The sequence below is a fragment of the Anser cygnoides genome, chromosome 1 (assembly GCF_040182565.1).
Source record: "Anser cygnoides isolate HZ-2024a breed goose chromosome 1, Taihu_goose_T2T_genome, whole genome shotgun sequence".
Lineage (NCBI taxonomy): Eukaryota > Metazoa > Chordata > Aves > Anseriformes > Anatidae > Anser > Anser cygnoides.
Genome location: NC_089873.1, coordinates 201,836,222 through 201,860,629, shown reverse-complemented (window position 1 = coordinate 201,860,629; position 24,408 = coordinate 201,836,222). Strand labels below are relative to the sequence as shown.

Below are 24,408 nucleotides of genomic sequence, written 5' to 3'. Positions count from 1 at the left end.
AGTTTCATTTCTAATTTCCTTTTCCTTTCCAAGAGGATCTTGCAAATGGGAAACTAGGCATAATTATTTTCTGCCCATTACATGAAGTTCGGTTCTTCTTAACAGGCAAGATAAAATTGTAAATAAGGATTTTCCAGGCACAGTGATGACATGATTTAATTACCTGGTTGCATTCATTACTCTGTGAGTGTGAAATAATGCACATGGCTGCATTCATTACTCTGTGAGTGTGAAATAATGCACATGGCTTTTCAGCTGCTATGTGATGACTCCATTTAAGAAGCAGTGATAGTTGCGTAATGACTCTCTTGCAGTCACTGTATTATCTGTTGATCGTTGTAAGTTACTCAGGTCGCCTCCACAGAGTCATAACACTCATGACCTTGAATGCAGTGTTAAACTCAATGGAAGGAATTGAGGGGCAGGAAATATGAATTATTTCATCCTAAAACTTATTTTTGGTCTTGTCCTTGTTGCTGGGAGTAATTTTTCATTGGAGTCAGCAGTCTGGAATGATGTGCCATTCTGTATAGTATGCTTTCTTGTAGCATGTTGTCTTCATCAGTGTAGGCATGCTTGTGAAGGGTACGAATACAGGGATAGATGCACTCAGCCTGTGCTGACTTTTCCTTGGTGGCAGTAGTGTTAACAGAGTGAAGATTTCTAAGATGTTAATCTTCACTTCTACCACACCCTATTGGAAAACGTGGAAAACACCAAGTGTAAAAGGCTATCTAGTAAAACACGGCTAACGAGCTGGCTGTTTATATGTCTGATAGCTGTTGGGAGTAATGGTGCAGCTGTGGTACTAGAAGTGAAGAAATTATAAAATATTAGTCAACAGTTTAAAAAATTATATTAAATATGTTGGGTCTGTGGGCTTACTGTGGTTTAAGCAGACTTTGTATGTCTTTTTTTTTCTGAAGCTTTTAATTGAGAATGTGGTATTAAAGCATAAGATTAAAATGTATGTTTTGGCAAATTCAAACTGTTTAATCAAATGTCAACTTTCTAAACTGAACATTATGAAAAACAGACGACATTACAAATGCTGTGGATCTCGTCTGAACATAAGCAGTTGAAAATATTTTTATTCTATTTGTGTTGTAGTCTCTGTGCTGCAGCTGTGCACAGATGACAGTCAAAACCTTGTGTCCAGAAACATTAAACTTGAGTGTCAGAAGCCAAGAGGGCACCTACTCAAATTTCTAGAAATGTTAGGAACTCACATATCCTACAGTGAATGAACTTGGGCAACATTATTTAGGCAGTTGAACATGATTTTCAGTTTTAAGCTCCGGCATTTAAAAATGGTAGCCTACTTTATTGAGTAGCATGGACTTCAGATAAATGGGTTCCTTTTGAAGCAATGGGAGTTTGGTCTAAATGCTTCAGCCTTGTTCTGAATATCTTGGGATTCAACATTTATTGAACTGAAAGGAATTGTTAAGGAACAAGCTTCCAGGAGGATAAATTAGTGTGTGTTGTTCATTAATAAATTAACCTAAGTTATTACCCTGTGCCTAAATGAGTAAAGGTGATAGCTAACACTGATTTAGGGCCCCTCGTCAGTAAAACATGGATCATGTTTTGAGATGAGCGGGAGTCGTACTTGACATTACACATTAAATGTGCTTAGTTTCTTTCTAGAATTGAAATCAAGTCAGTGAAGAAAAAAAAAAAACACAAAACCAAACCAAAACCAAAAAAACACCACAACAAAACAGAGCTTTAAAAGTTGCATATTTTCGTCTTTCACTCTTTCATGAGTATTTTGAAGAGCCAACCCTGTCACCTGTGCTGTCTCACAAAGCCATTCCGGAAGATATTTCGTAATCCAGTAGTTCAAAATACTCTTTTAGATTCTTTTTATATGTTTTCCCCAGCTATTTGATACATCTTAAGTCATCTTGAAACAAACTTGAAGAACACTTGGGTGCACAACTGGGCCAGGGCTGTGTGGAGAGCAGGATTTGGGGGTTCAGGAATTACCCCACTGTTGTGCTGTTGTAACTTGAGTGCCGAATTTGACCTGCAGCGTCAAATAGGACAAAACATTAATAGTCTACTATTGAACTGGTGGCAACTTAAACACTGCTGAATGATGAATCAGCTATCTAGCTGTAGAAAAGAGCTCAAGTCACATATTGAATTAATTTACAAAGAGATAGCTGTTTATTTACTTTCAGTGCAGTTAATTTGTCACTTTTAAACTGACCGACTCTATTGGCTTATACGCCGTCTCTCACGAAATTTGTGAAGGTAAGCAGGAGCGTGAAGTACAACAAATCAATATTTTTGGCTGCTGCCTTAATGAAAAGAAGCCTGCAGTATCCATTATAATCATTAGGATATAAACTGGGCCAAATTCATCCTGATGTGTGAGCAGGCTGGACTCCAAGCAAGTCTGTGCTTTCAGCATATTTTTGCTCGGGTGCATTATTTTCGTTCTTTCACAATACTCCATCTTAACGGTGTCAGCCCGTGTGCTGAGTGAGCTGCGCCTGTGTTCCTTGGGGCACGTCTGTACTGACGAGGGGAAGTGGGTGCGGAGGTACCCGAGGAGGAGCTGACCTGTACGGTGGATGCTCACTGTGCCTTGCTGCCACCTGTTTATCAGCACAGTGGTTTTCTTCTCGTTCCTTTACAGGTACATACAGGTGCATGTAGGTGCATCTAGCTCCACAGAGCTTGACCTAGCTGATGGTTCAGGTGCCACAACAGGTAGCTCTGCATTCAGGTCTGAGCAGTGGTCTGTGGTCAGCAGGCTTGGGAGTCCCTCCGTATTGGCCAAGGTGGGTCTCTCTGCACAGGGTGTATGTGCAAATCCTGATGCTCTTGCTGTTTTTGATAAGAGATGAGCCGTGGGGTTGGGCTGGGGATTTCCTTCCTGCAGTGTGTCCCTTTGTTTTGTGTCTTGGAGGACTACTTTTGAGGATTGATGCTGTTGCATTACAGCATTCACTGTTAAGTACTCCAGTTCATAGATGGTAGTAAGGAGCGTAGTGGACACTTGCCAGCTAGAAGTATTCGATGAAGTAGAATTTTACATATATTTGGTCCCACAGCCTCTTAAATCACTTCTCACTTTGTTTCTCTGGGTTTACTTTAATTTCTTTTACCAGAAGATGAAGCCAGTGCAAATCTCTAAATCAATAGAAACTCTCCTGCTGTAGAAGGCAGCAGTTCCAGACCTCCTCCAACTCCATCCCTAGTTTCACACAAGCACCTTAGACGTCAGACTAGATGTTTCTTGGGTTTACAACATAAGTCATGATTCTTGGCTTAAAAACAGCACCCTCCACCCCGCTCCTCCCCCCCAAAAAATTTAATGGACAAACAAGTAACTGGTTTAACACTGTTCTAGAAGGAAAGAAGTTTTTTTTTTATTATTTTTTTAAAATTTTTAATAGAGAACTCTGTTGATGCCTGCCTCAATGGACATTCAGTTTGTCACCATGCTAGGTGCGCAGTTCAAACTCATTGATTTTCTTTCTTCATTGGTCTGTTTATTGACTGCTGGTATAAATGTCACAAGCTTGCCATTTAAGAACCCCGCACTGAGGGACATAATGTGATTTTGCCATTTACGGATTCTCTTTTTCCTTCTGTCTGCCATTCAGAACCACTTTTCTTTACATCTCTCCCTTTCTCTGGACTCCTGAGATGTAATCTACATGATGAAATGTGCTCACGTAGAGTCAGAGGTAGTCACTGCAGGATTTCCTTATAATTGACAGAGAAAAACAGTTGATGGAGAAATTATTCATATTACTCTGTAGTAAAAAAAAAAAAAAAAAAAAAAAAACGAAATAAATTAGATTAGTCATGCTCTGAAAATGCACTGGACAGGAGCATCCCACTCTGTTTTCCATCTACAGAAAGGCATTAAAATCCGATGCTTTGATCTCAGTTGCTGAAATGGGTGGTAAGCTCATTGTGCAGCTCATGGGCTGTGGAGAAGCTTGAGCCATTTCTTCATCTCTAGTACCACTCCTCACCTGCTGTATTTCTCCACGCTCCTCACTGGTCTGCTAATTGCATTCCTTTAGAAAAGAATTGTGTAAAACCCCTCTTTATTTCTAGAGTGTTGTAATACAAAATAAGCAGTTAAAGTTTTTCAGGGGATGGCAGCATGCTCTGAGTTTTCATCCTAGCAAGAGCTCTAACAGATACAACTAGCCTTTTGGAAGTGTTCTCTGTCAGAAGTCCCTTACTAACTTCTTTAAATCCTGGATTTTTCTGCTCTGGTATGTACACCATCTCAGTGCTGATACCACACCAAAGCGGTGTATTTTTGCTGTCTCAGGAGCTTGTGGTGACTCCAGCAAATGCACATGGCCATATGATGCCACCTACCTTGGGTGACTAATTGCCATCCAGATGTCCTGCTGTGCTATCTGCAATGGGAACTTCGACAACTAGTGAGATCTCCTGACTTCTCGAAAGGTTGACTTAGATGAGATCAGTTCTAGCCTAAATGCTGACGTCTTCCTTCTCATTTTTTCATGATTTGTGGTTTCGCTAAACAGCAGTGTTTTTGACTCCAGCTCCACTTTTCAGTCTGGCATGTGTTTCTACTCTTTGCACAGTTGATGTAACAGCCTGGCACTAGAAGTGTTTCTATATTTACCCCGACTTTACCCGTGGATGTACTGCTAATAGAAGGGGAATGAACTGAGTTCTGGAGGAGCAGAGACTAGATACACTCAGCATCTGCTGCTGCAGACACTTCTGCAGGCTTGATAGGAGTTGGTGTGACAGTGCCCCAGGATGCAAAGAATGACTAACCCTACTGCATAGGTGGGAAAGCTGAAGCAGTCAGTCTTTTGCAGCTTCTCAGGAAAGCATCAAAACGTCTCAAGTTGCACTGAAGTAGAATATGGAAACACCACAGTGCTGTTAGCGAAATGCTTACGGGATCTTTGATGTTCTTGCAAAGCCCAGAAGCATGGACTCAACACTTTCAAAACTTACTAGCCTCTTTTTCTGAGGTTATTGGGGACATTGAGTCCCCTGATTTTTGTTGGGACTTTAAATTTTGGCATTAGTTGGCACTAATTTCCACCCCTGCAGAGCCCGTCTAATAAGAACACAAGCTGGAGATGACCCTGATAACTTGATATCTTTAGGTGTTTTCAGCCCTGAACAATTCGAATGAATAAGCCAAGCCTGTCTTTCACAGCACTGAAATCTTAAACACCATGTTAAATGGAGGTGGATTTCAAATTATTACAAAGTCCATGGATGGATTGATTTATGGTGCCAAGTACAGCGGTCTGATGTTCTGTTTTGAGACCTTTTAAGGTGCCTCAGGAGTGATTGAAATTCCTGAGAGACTGTTGCTGGGAGTCCAAAAAGAAGCCAGTTGGTGTTGGAAAACCCTAATAACGGCTTCAAATGACTAATAATGGAAACAAGAAACACCAGAAGATATAGTTTATAATAAAACAGACCTGCTCTCACCGTTAAAACTGTCTGGCAGAAGGGAATAAATCTATTGCTTCAGACTCCTTGCATCTTGTTGCTGTCTTCTAAAATAGTTTTTGGTTATTGTGTATGCAAGTTGAAGGATACTTTCATTTATTACAATTTGAGTGGTCTGATAAATATTTATGTGGGACCATTACTAGCGTTTCCTTGAAACATCAAGTAAAAATGAAAATGCTTTGTGATACGTAGTTTTTTTTTTTTCTTCCCCCTGCTTGTTTAATTTTATGAAAGTATGTAAGAGCTAGTGGATAAATCTGTGAAGACTCACCATAGACTTGAATTCACTGCAGAGTTTTGAGTTGTGAGTGTTACAGACGTTGTTCACGTTCTTGGTGAGAGTAGGCAAATTTCATTGCCCAGAGCAAGTAGTTCTGAGCCATTTAACTAGCCTAGGCTTCCAAAAAAAAGTTTTCAGAGTAACCTCAGGCCAGACACCAGAGCAGTGCCAGTGGTGTTGGTGGGCACTGCCTAGGGAAGGGAGGATGCTCGCAGGGGCCACCCAGGACCGGAGCTGCTGGCGCTCAGCCTGGCCATGATGGCTCTCCTGCACGGTCCCCTCCGTGGAGGAGCATGCCAGATGGATCACGCAGCTCAGCTCTGGCCAAACTCTGATCTGTCACCCTCTATCTGTGTCAGGCATGAATAAAGCATTCCTGGGAACAGCTATTTTGGAGTCTGCCGTAACGTGTTATCATTACTCTGTGTTATCTCTGGCAGCTTTTAATAGGGCAATCTTTCCTTCATTTATGATTTCCAAATTTTGGAAAGTAACTGTTCACATTTTTCTTTTTCTTTAAAATTAGTTGCGGTGGAGAAACAAGTTTTTTTGATAAATTCTGTGTGTGTATTTATAATTTGTAGCTGTAAATTAGTAAAGAAACAAGGCCTGTCTTGGTTTCACTGGAATGAATTTGTTTAAGATTTTATTTAATAACACGAACCCTAAAACAATGCATCAGCTTACAAAAATATTTACTTTAAAGAGTCCTTAATATCATTCTGACATATTTTGAAAGTTTCCTAAGTGAGGCCAGCCATACAGAATTGTTCCATTCAAGCTGTTCAACTCTCTTGGCTTTGTACTGCATAAAACAGCTCATGAGGTACCATTTTATAGTTAGCTGTTATTTGCGTGTCGTCCCTTCTTTGGAAAATGTTTAGAGAACTTCCTTTGTTATTCAGGAGGCTCCTGATGATAGGACATTCTTTTCAATCTCTGAGTAATTTATTTAATAAAGTAATATGCTGTTTGTATTTCCTCCTACCTGTCACCTTTATCATTCTTGAGACTTATTTTTTAGAATATTTTACATGTCTGTGTTCTGTTATTCTGTCCCTTAGCATTTTAGTCCAGAAGTGACCCCTGCATTATCCCGTGCATCACAGTCCATTAAATCACACCCAGATGCTCCTGCATTGAGCTCGTACCCAAGAGTCAGCCATGGGACCAAGCCACACAGTAGCCAGTTAGACTGGGGGAAAATTTACCTCCAGCATTTGCCATTCAGTGTGAATGTCTGAGCACCAGCTTTATCCTGGGATCACCTCAGACCATGATCTACCTTCCCTTACGAGTGATTCATGGTAGTTGAGCAGTTCAGCTGAACACCTAGGGGGAAAAAATTCATTTTAGCTCTTCCAAGGCAGCAGCGGAAGCCTCTAGGCATGAGAAGTGATGTTGTTAATGCAAAACTGCAAGTTTATGAGCATGTTGAGGGCAATGCAAGCAGTCCTGTCCTCCTGGGATGTGCAGAGGAGTAGGAAGATGGATGTTGCAGCAGTGTGTAAGATTACATGGAACCACTTTGCTGCACTGCCTGATCCTTTCCTGAAACAAGTCCAAGAAAGAGGATTCTCTAGTGGCCAGTAATACTGAGGATGTATCCTCCAACCTGATCCTTGCAGTGGGTTATGTGACTTTTTAGAGAGTGATAAAACTGGACAGAGGGGCAGAGTTGGTCAGGAATTTTTGGGACTAGTTTGGAGCACAGACAGGTGGTAACACTGGAGCAATTAAAAACACAAGTCCATATATCTCTTACCCTACTTCAGTACATGTGCAGGCTCCAGGATTTAACTTGGAAGCTGGCTTAAGGCATGCTATGTACAAAGCTGTTCTCTGTTCAAGGACCATAAGTGATGGTGAATTGGGCACTTACTTGGAAAGCTCCTCCAAATTTTTCATTGCTCTCATTGCTTAAAAATTGTGTCATATTTCAAGGTTGCGCTTAGCTAATTTCATCATTCAAGTCTTGGAACTTGTTAGGTCTTTGTCAGCAAGGTAAAAAGAAAAAAAAGCACAAACCTCCTACTATCAGATATTTTTCTGTTTGTACATACAGGCTTACCTGAAAATAGATGTTCAGAGATGAGCTTCTATAGCTCATGGAACAGATTCTTTTAATCTGTAGTCTGCTGTTTAATGTAAACATCTTTATTACATTTTATACACTTATGGTGTCTTATTAGCATTGAAGTGTTGCCAGTAAGAAATAACTGAGAGAAAGCCAAACTCTGTGCATGTGGGTGGGGAGTTTTCACTGCAGTTGGTTTGCATTAGGCGTTTGAGCCAATGGATTTTTGTGTTTGTCAAACTTGACTTGTCCGTTGGCATTGACACGATCATTTTGTCCACACCTAATAAAAAAAAAAAAAAAAATTGCCAGGCACGTTCGCGTGCAGTTAGCAGATTGTCACATCTTTTTCTTTTTCTGTGGCTGCTTTGAGGACACTTCTGCAGGCTCCATGCCCCCAGTGTTTTGCAGAGAACAGGGCAGGAGCACAGGGTGGCAGCTGCATGGTCTGCAAGGTGCAGCTCCTGGTCAGCCCTGGAGCTACCCTTCCAGGCGCGTGGCTAGGTGACGTGGAGGTTAAGCCACATAACATGAGGTGTTGTTCATCTCACTGGGCTTTGCTCACCTGCTTAAATATCTAACTTAGGTTGGACACGAACACGTAGCTCAGCTAAGGTGAGGTGAGCCCTGACGAGGTGGTTAAAGCCGAGGGAGTCAGGCTGGGCCTGTCCTTGGTGGGTGCCCTCGGCTTGAACAAGCCCTTCTGTGCTGAACTGTGGGAGTGGGAAGTGTGTGCAGATGCAGGGCTCTGCTGGGTTAATGTGGTGATTTTACCCAGCTGGGCAGCTGAGCTCCACCACAACCACCCTCTCACTCCCCCTTCTCTCCTCAAAGGGGGAAAAATACGGTGAAAAGGGCTGAAGGACTGAGATAAGGACAGGGAGATCACTCAACTATTAACATCATGAGCAAAACAGACTCAGCTTAGGGAGATTAATGAAATTTATTACCTATTGCTAACAAGCTAGAGCAGTGAGGAACTAAAAGCAAACTAAACCAACCTTCCCCCTATCCACCCTCTTCCACCTCCGCCCCCCGAGCAGCGCAGGGCAATGGGGGCTGCGGTCAGTCCCTGACGCTTCGTCTCCACCGCTCCCTCACGGTCCCTCTCTGCCCCTGCTCCCCGTGGGGTCCCTCCCACGGGATGCCGTCCTTCCCGAACTGAGCCTGGGGGGCTGCCCACAGGCTGCAGCTCTTCCAGAACTGCTCCCACACGGCTCCGTACCACGGGGTCCATCCCCCAGGAGCAAACTGCTCCAGCACGGGTCCCCCACGGGCGGCAGCTCCCCCCAGACCCCCTGCTCCTGCGTGGGCTCCTCTCCACGGGCTGCAGCTCCGGCCCGGGGCCTGCTCCTGCGGGGGCTCTCCATGGGCCGCAGCCTCCTCCAGGCCACATCCACCTGCTCCACCGGGGGCTCCTCCACGGGCTGCAGCGTGGAGATCTGCTCCGTGTGGGACCCGTGGGCTGCAGGGGGACAGCCTGCTCCACCAGGGGCCTCTCCACGGGCCGCAGGGGAACTTGTGCTGCGTGCCTGGAGCACCTCCTGCCCTCCTGCTGCACTCACCTTGGGGGCTGCAGGGCTGCTTCTCTCTCAGCTCTCACCCCTCTCTCCCAGCACAGCAGGGTTTTTTTACCCCCCATTTCTTCAATCTGCCCTTACAGAGGTGCAAACAGCATCACTCATGGCTTGGCTCTGGCCAGCAGCGGGTCCCTTTTGGAGCTGTCTGGAGCTGGCTCTGATCTGACCTGGGGCAGCTGCTGGACTCTGCTCAGAGGCCACCTCTGCAGCCCCCCTACTACCAAACCTTGCCATGTAAGCCCAGTACAGTTCCCCCTGTGCTCCCTTCACCATTCCACTCTGAAGAGTGGAAAGAAAATGAGCATGGGGGCCCAGAGAGCTGTGGTAGCCTCCAGCCCATCCCCTGTCTATGTGACTGGGGGACAGGGACAGGCTGCAGATTTCATCTGCCCCCCACCCCCCGTTCAGCTGCAGGTGGTGTTTGCTCCTGTGTGTCTGTACCGTGATGTGAAGGTAGCAGCCGAACGTTGTCACAGACAGCTATGCCTCAGCTTTGCAGGTGTTCCCCAGCGGTTACAGGTGATGACCAGAAACCCTCCTCACGAGAGAGTTGCCCTGGAGTTTCTTCTCTTGGAAAATGCTTTTCGGTTACTTTGATGGTATTTTCACTGATAGTTGAGCAACATGTTCTCATTTTACGGGTATGATTGACAGTTCCCTGAATTGACAGACTAGAGATGTATGCAGCTCCAGGCTAAAGAGCTGCATCTGGGCTGAGCTGGGTGGCTGCTTATTCCAGCGAAAATACCAGTTTTGAGTTACCAACCTGAGCTTCCCCTACAGGAGATAATGATCACAAAGGATGGGGCTCCTCGTGCTCACCGTGCTGAGACAGCAGGAGAGGTGCCTAATGCAAGAGGTGGATGCTGACGAGTGGCTTGCAACAAGTGACAGGAGGGGCAGGGGTTTGTAGCCAGGACCCTGCAGGGGTCACTCTCCCAGAAGAGGCTGGGTGCTGGGCTCAGTGGGGTGGGGAGACACGGGGGTGAACTAACGGGAGTTTTTGCTGGGTTGTGTTAGAGCCAGAAACGCAAACTCTGTCCAGACTCTCTGGTTGTCAACGTGGTTGTCTGTGTGCCATGTGGCCACCGCCAATGGATAATCATCCTAGAGACTGTAAGGAACAACTTTCAACCTAACTGCTCTAAGTTATGTGAGAACTAATTATCAAGAAGTGTTTACCTTGGCCTGAGAGTAATCCGAATGTATGTGGTTTTAAAAAACCATCTGTTTCCGCAATGTGAGGGCTAGGTTGGTCCTTTTTTTCCACTATTGAAGCGTTTGGTTTTTCAGTTTTATCGAAATGTACATTAGCAGATTTGTTTCTGACTTGTAGATCGTTGCAGCCCATAATGAATAGTATGCCTGTTTATTTGAGGATTTTTCCTCTGATTTCATTTGAAAGTTTTACTGAGAATTCATGTCCTGGAAATGTAACTTAGCACACAGATCATTAAAAATAGCTTTGCTTCTCACCACTGGTTCAGTTTATAAGGTGAGATTTTGCAAAATGAAAAAAATCCTAACTGCAAATCAGTTAAAATTTTTAATAACTTTTTTCCTCAAAAAGCTTTATTTTTTATGAATAACTGTGGGATTTAATTAAATTTGCCAGGATACTTCACAGTCCCCAAATACCTTTCATCTAAAGTACACAAATTATTTTTCACATTTTAATGAAGGAAGCTCTTTGATGTGTGATGTTTGTGTAGTTTCCCATTTTAGTGGTAGGGTGTGAGAGGTGTAGATAAGTTAATAATTTGATTTTTTTTTTGGGGGGGGGGGGGAAGCGAGACAATGTAGAAATTCATTAAAAACAGCAGGAACCTCAGGTGTTCAGCATCTCCGTTATGAAGCTGTCCTTGGCCAGAGCATACAGTGGGACGGATTTTTCTGACTCCGGCATGTGTCTCTATACAAGACCACCTGTCTTCTGCCACACAGGATCTTGGAGCTGGTTTTAAGAGGACCGGATTTTATTAGAATCATAGAATCATTAAGGTTGGAAGAGACCTTCAAGATCATCTGGTATTGTTTCTTCTTGAGGTGCTGTGTAAGGAAGAACCGTGTTATGCTGTGCTACTTCTCATTGGCTATCTTAGGGTTTTTTGTGTTAACCTCGCTTAATTATCATTAGGCAGTAACTCTTAGGTGATAACAGATCGCAGTCCAAGTCAGTGATTAACGCAGCTTCCTCTGGGACTATAAGCCTGTATTTTGCACTGGGGGAGAGCACTGGTAGCCACAAGCACCAGCAGCTGGCCCTGGTCAGGAGACAGCGGGAGCCCCCCAGGCTCTCAGAGATGCCGGCAGCCTCAGGGGCTCTGAGTGAGACCTCAGCCGGACTTTGGGGCCGGGCTTTGGGGCTGATGTTTCTGGCATGCACTCAGTGCAGTGAGTGGCTGCGGGCTCCTTCCTGGGGCCGTGTCCACATCGCTCGCTTTAACCTTTCCCGGTGGTGATCAGTTCATCGCTGATCTTCAGAGACGCCCACCTCATCTTCCCCGTCAAGGAAACCCTTTGTAGATCTGCTGGACGGCAAATTCATCCCACGCGAAATACTGATACGGCTTCCATTAGAAGCCTCACAAACTTTTAATGTGTTATTTCTCTTCCTGCAGCACCAGGGATGGGGAAGCGCATTCTGTGCCTTCGGTACCTACACGCAGAGCAAATTGATGGTGTGTCCTCATCTCCGTGACAAGCGGTTACACCAGCCATTTGCTAATGAGATCGGGTGCTTTTTACAAGCATGCGGCTCCTTTGCATCCTGGTTTGGCTCTGCCTTTAACAAGATATCTTCGTTTTAGCAGTGTGTGGTTCAGTGTGGGCAGCAAGCAGCTTTTGAGGTGCACATCATCCTTCTAGAGAAAGGGAAAATAATCAGAAAGGAAGCATGCGCCCACGATGACATTTGGAGAGGAAGGAAGAGGACTGGCATTTAGCTGTGCTGTCCAAGGGGTAAATGGCAAAATCTGTTTAATAAATGTGACCTAATGAATTTAGGACTGCTGATTCTGGAGTTTGTTCCCCCTCTATTTATTGTCAAAATCATTGCTGCTTCCCTCTGAACATGGATGGCAAGATCTGAATTGCAAATTATGAAGTTTTAATTTGTTGATGCTGGAAGTAAAAAAACCTTCTACTGGAGGAGGTCACAGGCTGTAGCCACTCCTGAAATGCCAAGTGCTGTACTGTTATATTGTTAAGAGCACAGAAGGGTTTTTGTTGCCTTCATGTAAACACACCAGTGTTGGAAACTTTTCGCATATGTTTCAGCTATTTCATGGGGATTTCCTTTAATTGCTTAGTCTTTCATAATGAACATTAATCTGTCACTGGCAAAGATAAAATCCATCTAATTCTCAGAAAATCTGTTTCTCTTTGTCCATACCCACAAATTAAAACTCCTCTGATACTGGTTAGAAGCTGTCTAGACATTGAACGTGGTCAGAATTAACCGTGTGGTCAGAGGGAGGGGAGACGTGCTGCTTTGCACTGCCAGTTATAATCCAGTCCACCTTGACAAGAGGGTTTAGGCTGTCCGGGAAAGTCCATGGAGGGACTGGGAACTTCTGCCAGAGGAGCTGTGATCCCCTTCCTCAGGTCAGCTGGATCCAGGAAGATGCCGTCTTCCCCAGTGTGGTCCCTGAAGGCCACATCCAGACAGAGCAAGCAGCTTTTTCTGGATTAACTTGAATCGCTGTTGCAGAATCCCGTCTTTGCGGTAAAATAAGGCTGTGATTCCCAGCTCCCTTCAACCTGGCATGTATCTGTTCTGACCAAGATAAAGAAAGGCATGATCCTGACTCCTGCTTCCTGCCGCCTCCCTGCAGGGCTCTGCTGTTTCGTGAGCCGCTTGCTGAGCCCCTTCGAGAAGGCAGTCAGGGAAGACCTCGTCTTTTGGAGAGAAGAAGTGAGAGGGTCAGTTCTCTCATCAACCTATGAGCTGCTGCCTTGTCCAGGCTTTGGCGTGGAAGTAGCAGCTGTGACAGAGCAAGAAGGATGTGTGCTAAAATGGAGATTAGTGTGTTAAGCTGAGTAGGATGGTTGTTTGCTAAGTGGTGTTTATGGCATGGGCCCCTGAGTCTTGAGCTGGTATCACAAGTAAGAGCAGCTATCGGATGGGTAAAGCTGCTTACTGTATGTTACGGAGATACAAAATCCCTCTGGCAGCGTGACTAACCTTTTCATGCCTCGCTTTACCTGTCTGTACAATGAGTCTAATGATCATCACATTGTCAAAGGCATTTTTGTGCCAGTTGTGATGCTTGCATGATTAATGGCTTTAAAATGCTATGAATGATTTTGATGGAAACACATATCAAAATGCATTGCAGCAGCCGTGCATAAATGCAGTCGCTTGGTATTTGAAGTTGGAGGGTGTTAGAGGAGAAGTCCCTTCAGGATTCACGTCTTTCGCATTCTAATCTCCAAGGAAAACTTTAGCATCTCGGTGACCTATTTAAGCTAGTACATTTATTCCAAATAATTAACTGTAAAAATGTTACATTGACTGCACTGGGCATACCCAACAGCCACAGTCAGGCTGCCCAATCTTTCCTTTCAGCCTTCCGGGTGTGAATGATACCCTGAAACATGGCTCGATGCAATGCACGACGAAAACAAAATAGAAAATTAATTTCAGTATCAAGTGAGACAAACCCTCGCTGCTGTTCACTGTCTGTGCCTCTGTTGCTGCTTGGGTGTTATTGGGCAGACAGCATTTTCTGTGATAGGGTAAGTTAATTATCGAGGGCTTGGGGTATGGTAAATTAATTATGGGGTGGGATCGGGCTCCACTACTAACCAGAAGGGGAGGTTTTGTGGTGGGTTCTGTCCCAGACGGCAGGGGGACACGGAAGCCTGCGCGGCCACTTGCTACCACCCCAGCTGGACACCAGACCCCACGGGACAGGGGATGGAAACCAAGCCCAAAAAGTGCTGCCTCTGCCCCATGCTGTGCTCTGAAGTGTGCAGCGTGATCGGAGCAAGGTGGGATGGCCATAGGTGAGGGCGATGCACACCAGGAGCTCCATTTCTCTTTTGATTTACATTAATAAATAGCTTTGGCAGCTACCAGCTAACCTTAGGTGCTGCTTTCTTCTAGTAATTGCCGTGCCAGTAAGGAACCCTGCTGTGGTGTCCTTGTTTTAAATACAGCTTAAGGCTCAGCAGAGAGGTGACAGGAATTCATCTGAGCAGCTCAGTCCCGTGGCTGGGCTTTGGGCCAGGCGATGCGAGGCAGCATGCAGAAGAAACGGGAGCAGATCAGTGGTGCCTGCAGCACGGGATGGTTTGGCTTGAAAATGTGCTGAAGGGAGAAATCTAACGTAGTTTCCGGACCTTGCCAAAACTTTTTCCGTGTTATCTGACATAAAAGACCACATAGAACTACTGTAGAAGTTCTTTTAAGGAAGGATGCTCTGCTATTCGCTTTTTGGGGAGGCTCTGTTTTGATAAAGGTATCAACTTCTATCACATGGGGAGTGGGGACCAGTGCAGAGATGTCAAGTGTGAGCTCTGCAGTCAGAGCTGCAGGCTACTCCTTTCTTACATGCGATGCTTGACCTTCTCTGGTTTTGTTGGATTTTGTTTGTTTGTTTTCCTGGATTTTTGTTTTATTTTGCTTTTTGTTTCGTTTCAGTTTTTCTTTTCCTGGTCAATCTAAATTTCAAGCTATTCCCCATCAAAACTCTGTTATCTCCAGGTTGCAGTGCTTTAACTCGAGAATTATTTATTTCCCCCTGGTTTTTCACTAATTTGGATTTACAGCACAGGGCTGGACATCTTTTTAAAGACTTCAGGAATCTGTTGCTGTTATGGTTGGAAATAATCTCATGTCCCAGTGTCACAACCTGGCCTGGCTGTAGGGCCAAGGCTTGGTAGTACAGGAAAGAAGTTTTGATTTAATACAAGTGCCTGGGGACAAGGCAAACACAAAGATTATTGATGCTACAGCCTTGGTTGAGTCGCTCGATGTCACTGAAGTTAATTTATTTATTGAATTATGTGTTCTAAAGATGTGGAAGCCTTGGGATGGAAGATCTTACAAATATTTTAAAGAATTACTAAACTACACAGCAGTAAAATACCTTTCCCTGTCCCTAATCATTCATAATGGTGTGTTTTTTTTCCTGTGAAAATGGCTTTGTGTTTCTAATCAGCCAGTAGTTATATTGCTAATGGTGATAAGCAAAGGCAGCAAGGGTAGGGGATATGTGCTCAAGGTAATGTTTCCTGGTCCTTGTCACCAGCCTCCGTTCGACTTTTTCATTTGTGGTGGCAATGAGTGATGCTGGAGTGTCTCCTGGGCAATGCACTGCCTGGGCGGTGTGATTTATGGACCACTGTTTTCGAGAAGCTGCAATATTCTGCTTCATTCAGAAGAGAGGTTTAAAAACATACAAAAGTTGGGAAAATATTATCTGTCTTTTAAAAACAAGATTCATGAACAGATGTATATATCTACTCTGTCACCATACAGATGGGCAAAAAATGTTTAGTTGTCATGGCAGCAAAATGTACAGTATCACAGAAGAAGAAAAAATAGAAAAAAAGGACTGTCTTGCCAGTTGTTATACCACAGCAGCAGCTGCTGAATCTGAGTTTTATTGTCCTGAAACTTCAATTCGAAATCCTCCAGACCATGTTTCTCATCAGCAGCAACGTCTGCATCCTGTAACCTCCCTGCGATTTGCCTACAGAGCTGCTCGCCCTGGGAAGCATCAACGTTTTCACGTCTAGCTGCTTATTTAGATGGTTTCTCTCTTGAATGGGGGCTGGACAGTAAGTAGTGGACTGATAGCTCTGCTCTCATGAAGCAACTCCAAGAGGAATGAGCATTTATATTATGGTGTTAATTTAGATTTGTGTATTGCTGAGTGTGATGGGACTCTGATTTTGTTGTTAGGGTGGAATAGGAATTATTTGGGCTATAAGTACAATTCCTGCTCATTTCACAGACAAAGAGACCTATCTGCATGTTTAGACCAAAGTGAAACATACACCATGTCCTTTGTATTACCTTAAATATTTTTTTTTTTGCATGATGATATTGCCCATATTTTTAAATCTCCCATTTTGCGCTCTTGATTTTCATTTTCCCCACTGCAGACAGTGGGAAACAAAACTATAAAACTTCTTAGTGGCTATTAATTTCCCTTTCTTTCCTACGCACAATGTGGCTGAGCAGCTTTAGATTACTACACTGCATGGCCATGTTTTAACTCTCCCTTCAAATGCTTTATTACATTTACGAAGAAAGAGTGTAATGTATTTCTATTATTCATTGGGATATTCTGCTCTGAAGAAACGCTCCATGAAAGTAAAATGAGACAATTCAGAGGGCTGTGTTGTGGCCGTGGTCGGGAGCAGCATGGGGTCGGGCTGTGCCGTGCATCCCCAGCCCAGGGGCTCAAGCTGTGACACTGCTGGGCCCTGAGGGTGGCCGGGTCCACCCCAAATTCGCATACAGCATCCCTGAAATGTGCATACAGCACCCCCAAAATGTGCATACGAGCACCCTCCGGGTCTGCAGCCAGCTGGCATGGGGTGCTGCTGCTTTACCCGGGGCACAAGTGTGGGTCTGCTTTGTAGCAACAGGAATTACGATATTTTGTGGCCAGAAACATGAATAGTAGCAATTAAGTAATTGTCTATAGTAAACTCGGAGCCGCTGTCAAAATTATTTCCTTTGCCATGTCTTGTTGGATTGTTTTAGGCTGTTTTTTAAAGTGTTTTCCCCAAAAGAGAAGTAAGAGTTTTATCTTCCACCTCACTTCTTGCTGCTGGTACCAGTTATCTGCTCTGTGGGCTTTCTGTAATATTGCGAATGTTTAGGGTTCATTCTCTTGCTTACTGCAAATGAGGTGTAGCCATTTCCATTTAAATGACCTTTTTTTTTTTTTTTTTTTTTTTTTCCCCTTAGCAGCATTTCATTTTTGGAATAAATAAGTGGAGTATCAGGCTCTCTGAAGGTCAAAACTGTTTACAGAGCTCTTCCCTGCTTGGCTTTTGTTTTTTTTTTCAAAAAAAAAAAAAAATAGAAAAAATTAAACTGGGATTTCTGGGATTTTAGGATTAGTTAATGTATTTACCCAGTCTTTAGAAGGTAATTTTCATGGGATAGAGAGATCTTGTTTACAATGTGTATAAAAAGATTAAAAGGAATTAATTTTATTGTGTAAGAATATTAAGTAATCTCCTTCCTTCTGCTGTGAACCTCTCATACCTTCAGCTGTGTTACACTTTCCATTTCTACTTCTTCTTAATCTTCAATTAACTAGAAAGCTTTCTCCCATTTTTTAATTCTCTTGTTGCCTTCCAAAGCCTTCTGTAGCGAATTCATGCATATGCTGGTACGTGTCCTCTCCACCTGCCTATCTGTCACAGGTTTGCTTATTGTCCCTGCCACCAGCTTGGGGCCGATACAGCTAAGTGCTGCTAACCCAATGAAGCCAGTGGGATTTAAATCTCTCTCTGAGTGTCTTAGAATGGGATTAGCTTTACCCTTTTCTGAACTCAGCCTTTTATGAATTTAATGTTTCAGTCTCCAAACGAAGGCAAAGTTGTCCTGTTGTGTAGACAGAAGGCTGAGGCCCAGGGAGAAGGTGGGAGGAAAGGTTGGCTTGCAATCAGCTTGCGATCACTGAATATTTAAGAGCCTTGTATCTCTATGGTTTAGGCTTTTTAATTCCTTTGTAGATCCAGACCACTACTGCCGACTTTCAAATCCAATGAACTGGTCCCAGGCTTGCCCCATGCTGCTGGCCCACCTTCTCCTCAATTCCCCAGCACCATCTTCTTTCTGGCTAGGGAAGAGAAGTGACCGAGCATGGGGCAGAAGTAAAGGCCAGCCTTCAATTTACATCCCCCGACAAAAAGACGTCCTCACTGAGGATGATTTCTCTTTCCCACATCGTCTCCTCCTGCCTTCACAGCTGCTGTTTGTTTCTCCTCTTTCTTTTGCGCGATCCTCAAGTCTTTACTTGTATGTAGGGGCCAGTGCTGTGAGATGAGGACATCCTCTGCCTTTACGCACAAAACAAGACCAATAAATCTTCCTGTTGAATTGCTGCCAGACCCTTGAATCGTCTCTTCCATTGATCTCTTTCTTCCTTCTCCTAATAACTGCTGGCTTTTCTTTGCAGGAGTGGCAGATGGAGTGGTGGCTTCCCCTGAAAGGGTCTCGCCTTGCACGAACCCAGAGTCTCATCTTTCTTTTATCAACCTCAGCCTTATTGTGCCACTGCTGTTCTCCATGCAACAAAGGAGCACCAGTGCTACCGAAAGTCAGATTTCCTAAATATTTTTGCTAGGTTTGAAAATCCAGCTGTGTTTCTGTATGGGTGGTGGTAATCCACAAGAATGCCAATGCTCTCCTGCTTTCCTTCGCGCCTAATTTTGCACATTCCTGGATCAGAGTTAGTGTTTGAACTTAGTAGGGCTCAGTGTTTCAGTGAGATTAGTCCCCACTTGGCACAGCAGTGGCTGGGATGGGCTTCACCTCTGTAAGTGGAGGAGTTCCCCCAGCAGCATGGCTCATTTTTTGTAAGTGCTGGCCCTGGTTCCAGCACTATTTCAAGTCCATGGAGTCAGAAGTGTTCTAGGAAGCTAGAAAACTTCCTTTTTCTTTTTTTTTTTCCAATCTGAGTGCACATTACTTGCGTGATCGTTGAGTCTGATCTTAGGGATGCGTGCTAGAGATCGCTGCTTTCTTACAAATGGGCATGCGGCATGGAAAGATTCATGGCTGTGAGCCCTCAGTAGTTCACAACTGGTAAATGAGCTAATGATGATACATCTTCCCCTCCCTGCTGCACTCTGAATTTTTATTACAAGGCCAGTGTCATTTGTTTTCATCTCTTGCAAATCCTCCCTACATCCTTCCCCATCCTAGTCATTTCCCCTGAAAAGCATCTACTGCAGTGACCTCCATTTGACTACGAAATGGAAGCGCTGAGCAGCAGGGCTGCTGTCTGGGAGCTTTTGTAAGTGTTAGAGAGTGCAGATCCCCCCTTTCTATCTACATTAGCCCAGAAAAGGCAACGCTCATGTTTTTAAGTAGTGGAGAGCCGGGTGTTTACTTACATGTGAACTCTTGTCTCGACACCAGCTTCACTTCTTAGAAGTAAATTTAAGGAGACAATTTGAGTGTAACTGTTTGCAAAGTGCAGAGTTCATTATTAGTTTAACCCACCACCCTCCAGGGTAATAGACATCATCTAAGGTTAAAGATGCTAAAATAAAGCATTTCTTGGGAGCAGGCTTCTGAGCATTTTCCTTATGAACATTTTCATTATCCTGGTGTTCTCTGGTTCTGCCCCTACAGTGAGCTCTGCAGTGGGACTCTACTTCAGGGCTGGCATTTACAGGTGCCAGTGACATGCACAGCAGGAATAAATCGCTATTTTCATGTCAAATGCATGGATGTGCATCGCTCCTGTTGTCCAAGTACTTGGTAAGACCTGAAGATGGGAGTGCATGCCTCAGTAGAGAGATCTGCTGAATTTTGGAAGGTGACTTGTACAGGGCATGCTCTTATCTAAGGAAATGGATTTCAGCTGAATTTTGAAAAGGACAAATGTGTGTCTGCATTGTGTATTTATTACTTAATGTCAAAAAGTGAATTATAGGTTTGGCAGATCTATGACATAGATGTCCACAAGAAATTCTGACAACCTAAGCTGAATGAAAGACGGTTTTGGACTAACATGTCTGCAAAGGAATTAATGTTTTGACTTCCTGCAAGATTTGTTAAAATATATTTTTATTCTGTTTTGGTAGTGGTACATGACTAATACATTGAATAAGTGCATGCGTGGGTGTATAGAAGCCTGCTGAATGTCTTTTTTTTTTTTTTTTTAAATAGAAATAATTCAGTCCCAAATTCTTTTTGAGTACTTGATGAAATCATAAAAATCAGTGATTGAAATTACCTTGACCTTGCAGGTCATTTTATGCATTTGCTGACCCCTTGCATTATTTCCTCATTTCCTGCATTATTTCCCATTTTAAATGTCCCAAGTGTGGGGACTTCTTCCATTCACCAAGCAGGATTTTACTAGCAGAGGGACGTGTGACTTTGGGCATGGGATGGAAACCCACGATGCATTTACATGTAAATAATTCTAGATGCTCAATCAGAGTGCAGAGTGCTCCTGCCTTCCCCATCGCAGGAAGCCGCCTCCTTCATGCCCAGATACCTGTCCTTCCTTCCCACAGCACGTACTGGACCTATTCTATTCTATAATTAATGGGGATTTCCTTTTTGCCAATCAGGTCCCCCTTCCTTAGCCTCGTCATTACCTCAGTGACGTCCAGGTGTCTGGCGTGGTGACAAATAAACCCTTTCATGCGTCACTAGTTCAGAGAGCTGAAGCTTAAACCTGGCGTGTCCCTAGGCTCTCCCAAAGAGCATGTTTTCAGCTGTAGTTCATGTATTTTTTTAATAATTATATTTTTAGCACATTAGAGCTCCCCCCTGCCTTTTCTTTTTTCCCCTTGGCTTCATACCTAATTAGTCATTCCCTAAATAAATACCATGGTGCCTCCCAAATTACTTGCGCCATGAGAGAATGCAGTTCTCTGTCTCCTGAATACAATCTGTTTCTTGCTGTATGGGGATGATGGATTTGTCTCAGGGATAAATTTACTGGGAACATTTTTCATAACTGTTTAGCTTGGGGCAAGTTTATGTTTTGAATCAAATCTCACATTTTTGGAGGTTTCTCTTATTTTTTGGAGTCAACCACTGTCTCATTCCTTGAGGAGGGACTGGGTGGAGTTTCTTAATGTTTCTTCTCGTGGTCTTCTTGGTCCTCTGAGGGCACCATTCTTCCTGGTGGAGCTACCTATTTCTTATATTTCAGCAATATTGTGTTATTTGGTAGCTTCTTGTACCTTCTGTTTAACTACCAATTCCTAAACTGGAACAATGGCATATTTTTGGTTTTAATGTCCTTTATGTGTCTCATAGTTTGCACACGTGTATTTAATGCCCAGCACTGACCTCCGGATTTAGCTGGAAGGAAATGTACACCGTGAGATAAAGGTAATCAAATGATGAAGCTGTAGTCACACTCTGAACTCCTAATTTAATGGAAAAATCACCCGAACGATAAAGTGTGTAATTACGTTGATTTTCATGACACTTGTGTCACAAATGGATTCTTCCTTGTGTACAGATGACATCAATTAATACCCGTTATAGCTTTCTGTTAAGTCACAGATTTGGCAATGCTTTTATATTAAGTGGGCATTAATTCTTGCTAAATTACGAAGGGAGTCTTCCTTTATTACTTATCCCATCCACGCAATACCTGGGGAGATCCTTCTCTGTCCTGGTGCTAGTACAGGTTGTACCACAGAAAATTCCTTTTACTGCTTTACTGCAAATGTATCTTCCTGAGGAATAAGTCTTTTGAGCTTAGGAAAAAAAAAAAAAAGTTCAGCTAATTTAATTTTCCATTTATATGGAAATACAGATTTATATGGAATATGTATATTTATAATGTTCATTTCTGTGTTGTTGAAAGAAGACATCTGTGAAGACTGCAGTTCTCTATGTATACCCCAAAAGTTTGGCACAGCATCAGAGCTGTGAAGTTCCCAGGGCTAATCAGAGCCCTCAGCAATAACGTGCAGAATAAATGGGGCAGTACTGCCCGGTTTCCATGCCCACTCGTATCTGTCTTCCCTATTGAAAAGGTGTGGTAGGTGGATAATGTGAATGCTGCAACTGGAGTGAGCTCACAGACAAATATTTTCTGGGCCATTTCTTGGCAAATGCTTATCACAGATAAATGAAACTTTGCAGTGTATGGTTAAGAGGTAAGAACCGCACGGCTGAATCAAGAACCAAGTCCAGCTGAGAGGGGGAGGGGAGGAAGGAACTGTTTTTCTCATGTCTTCTCAGTCTTAGATGAACATTTTTCCCCCTAAAATATCTTACCACTTTCAAAGAAGTTACTCTTTCTGTATTATGAAGTGCATATAGAGTATGTAAGAGTATATAATATAAATACACATCTTACATATGTATAAATAAATACATGTAAATTACATAGCAATACTTTTTTTCAGGTTCTTAATAAACCTCACTACGAGATGCTTCTTTTTTTCCCCTCAGTGTCATGTTTTGAACTTAACTCTTTCCTCTGCTATGGGATTATTCTTTGATATTTCATGAATTCCGGCTAAATTTTGTTGGCTGAACGATAAGCGTGGTTCTTATTTCTGCAGAAATGCTAATAAAGGATGGCATGCCATATTTGGGACTTCTATTGAATTTAATTAATAACAAAGTGAGTTAATCAGGTAACATTCACCTTGAACTTTTTACTTTAAAGGGAGATAATTTCTCATCTCTTGCATTTTTGTATTAGGTGGAAAATTTCAAAGTACATTCTGGCAGCTACATTTGAATATCTTTGTAGAGTCTAGTTAAGTATTCTGTTTATAAGCGCTGCTGCTTAGTGATCTAATGAGCACAATACCAGTCTCTTGCCGCATTACATCTCTGTGATTCTTTACAGTCAGCAAATACATCTGGACTCGTTCAGCATGTAGAGCCGTTGTCAGTTGGTGTTACTTAAAATGATAGGAGATAAAATAATAATAATAAAAAAGACTTAAGTGCCACCAAATTATCATTTTTAAGTTCCAGTCCTTGCATTTGTACTCTGAAGAAACCCTTCATTTTAGGGCATTCAGTAGAAAATTAGATCAGTGCTGTAAAATAATGACAGTATTTCACAGCTATGTGCTAGTTTATATTGTAGGGTAGTGCATATGCAAAAGTACTCATTTTTTTCCTTAATGGAATAACTGAATGTGGATTTTATTGGAGTTTTGCCAGCTTCGGACGATTTTCTGTATGAACTATTAGGACAAAAGCAACTCCTTAAAATAGGTATTCGGAACATGGTGTTATGGATGTAATTCATAAAGCTGCAGGACTGATTTCAAGAAGAAAAAGTAAGGCTGTATAAAATTGCATTATAAATCTCAGGCTGGGGAGGAGAGGGAGGAAGATGTCAGAAGCATAAAGAAATTACCCTGTTCTTCAGGGAGAGAAATGTTAATCCAACACTGAGTGTCTTTGAAAACTTCACCCTTTAGTATTCATGTACTTGTGACTGTGCCTGGAATACTGCACACTGAAAGTGCACAAAAAGAGTATGATCAAGGTGGCAAAGTCAAAAAACTTGGGAGATGGGGAAGTGCCTGTGCAAATCTGATTTGTCCTCTCTGGGTTTGCATTATCAAGCACTCGATAATTATAAGATCATTATTAGTAGTGCTGATATTTTTGTATGTTCTTGCTCATTCAAAGCACAGTTTCTCTGAGATTGTTCATTACTTTGTATTTTTGTTGTTGTTGTTGTTGTTTTTCTTATCTTTCATTTACTGGGGCTCAGATTACCTTTTTTAACATTCTTGAGGATAGATTCCATTACACTTACTGGGCTTCCTTTGGTGCTCTTCACTCCTCACTGTGTCTCAACTTCTTTTCATCAGAACCCTAATTGCTTGTGGAACTTGTGGTTAGGATTCACCCACAGGTTCAGACTTGTAAGTGTAGCCATGTAGGCTTGGCATCAGGAGTTCCTGAGTATGAACCTGCATTTGATAGATGAATCCACTTGAACTGCTCTGAGAAGTTCATCTAATAAGTCCCAGTACAGCCTACCTGGTCTCCTGCTCTAACTGCAGAGGAGCATTGGTCCGTGCACAATTTCTGTCATATCTGTCAGTCCCTTGAGGATGTCTCAGATATGCTGGGGAACCTTAAATGGCACTAAATGCCAGTGTGGAGGGAACTGATTTAAGTATTAGACATTCATTGAGTATGAGGGGAACGTAGGTGTCTGGCTCTCACATGGATACCTACATTTAGGAATGTGAATCTGGAGCTGGATTTCGTCCTTAATATTAATGTTATTATCACATTGCAGATGGGAGCAGAGGCCCAGCGG

The 24,408-nt window shown here is 43.1% G+C and overlaps 1 protein-coding gene across 11 annotated transcripts in view; it reads left to right on the top strand.

The window, feature by feature from the left end:
* Positions 1–24,408, top strand: part of FAT3 (FAT atypical cadherin 3) — a 420,625-nt gene that overhangs the window by 93,446 nt on the left and 302,771 nt on the right. The window lies entirely within an intron of this gene.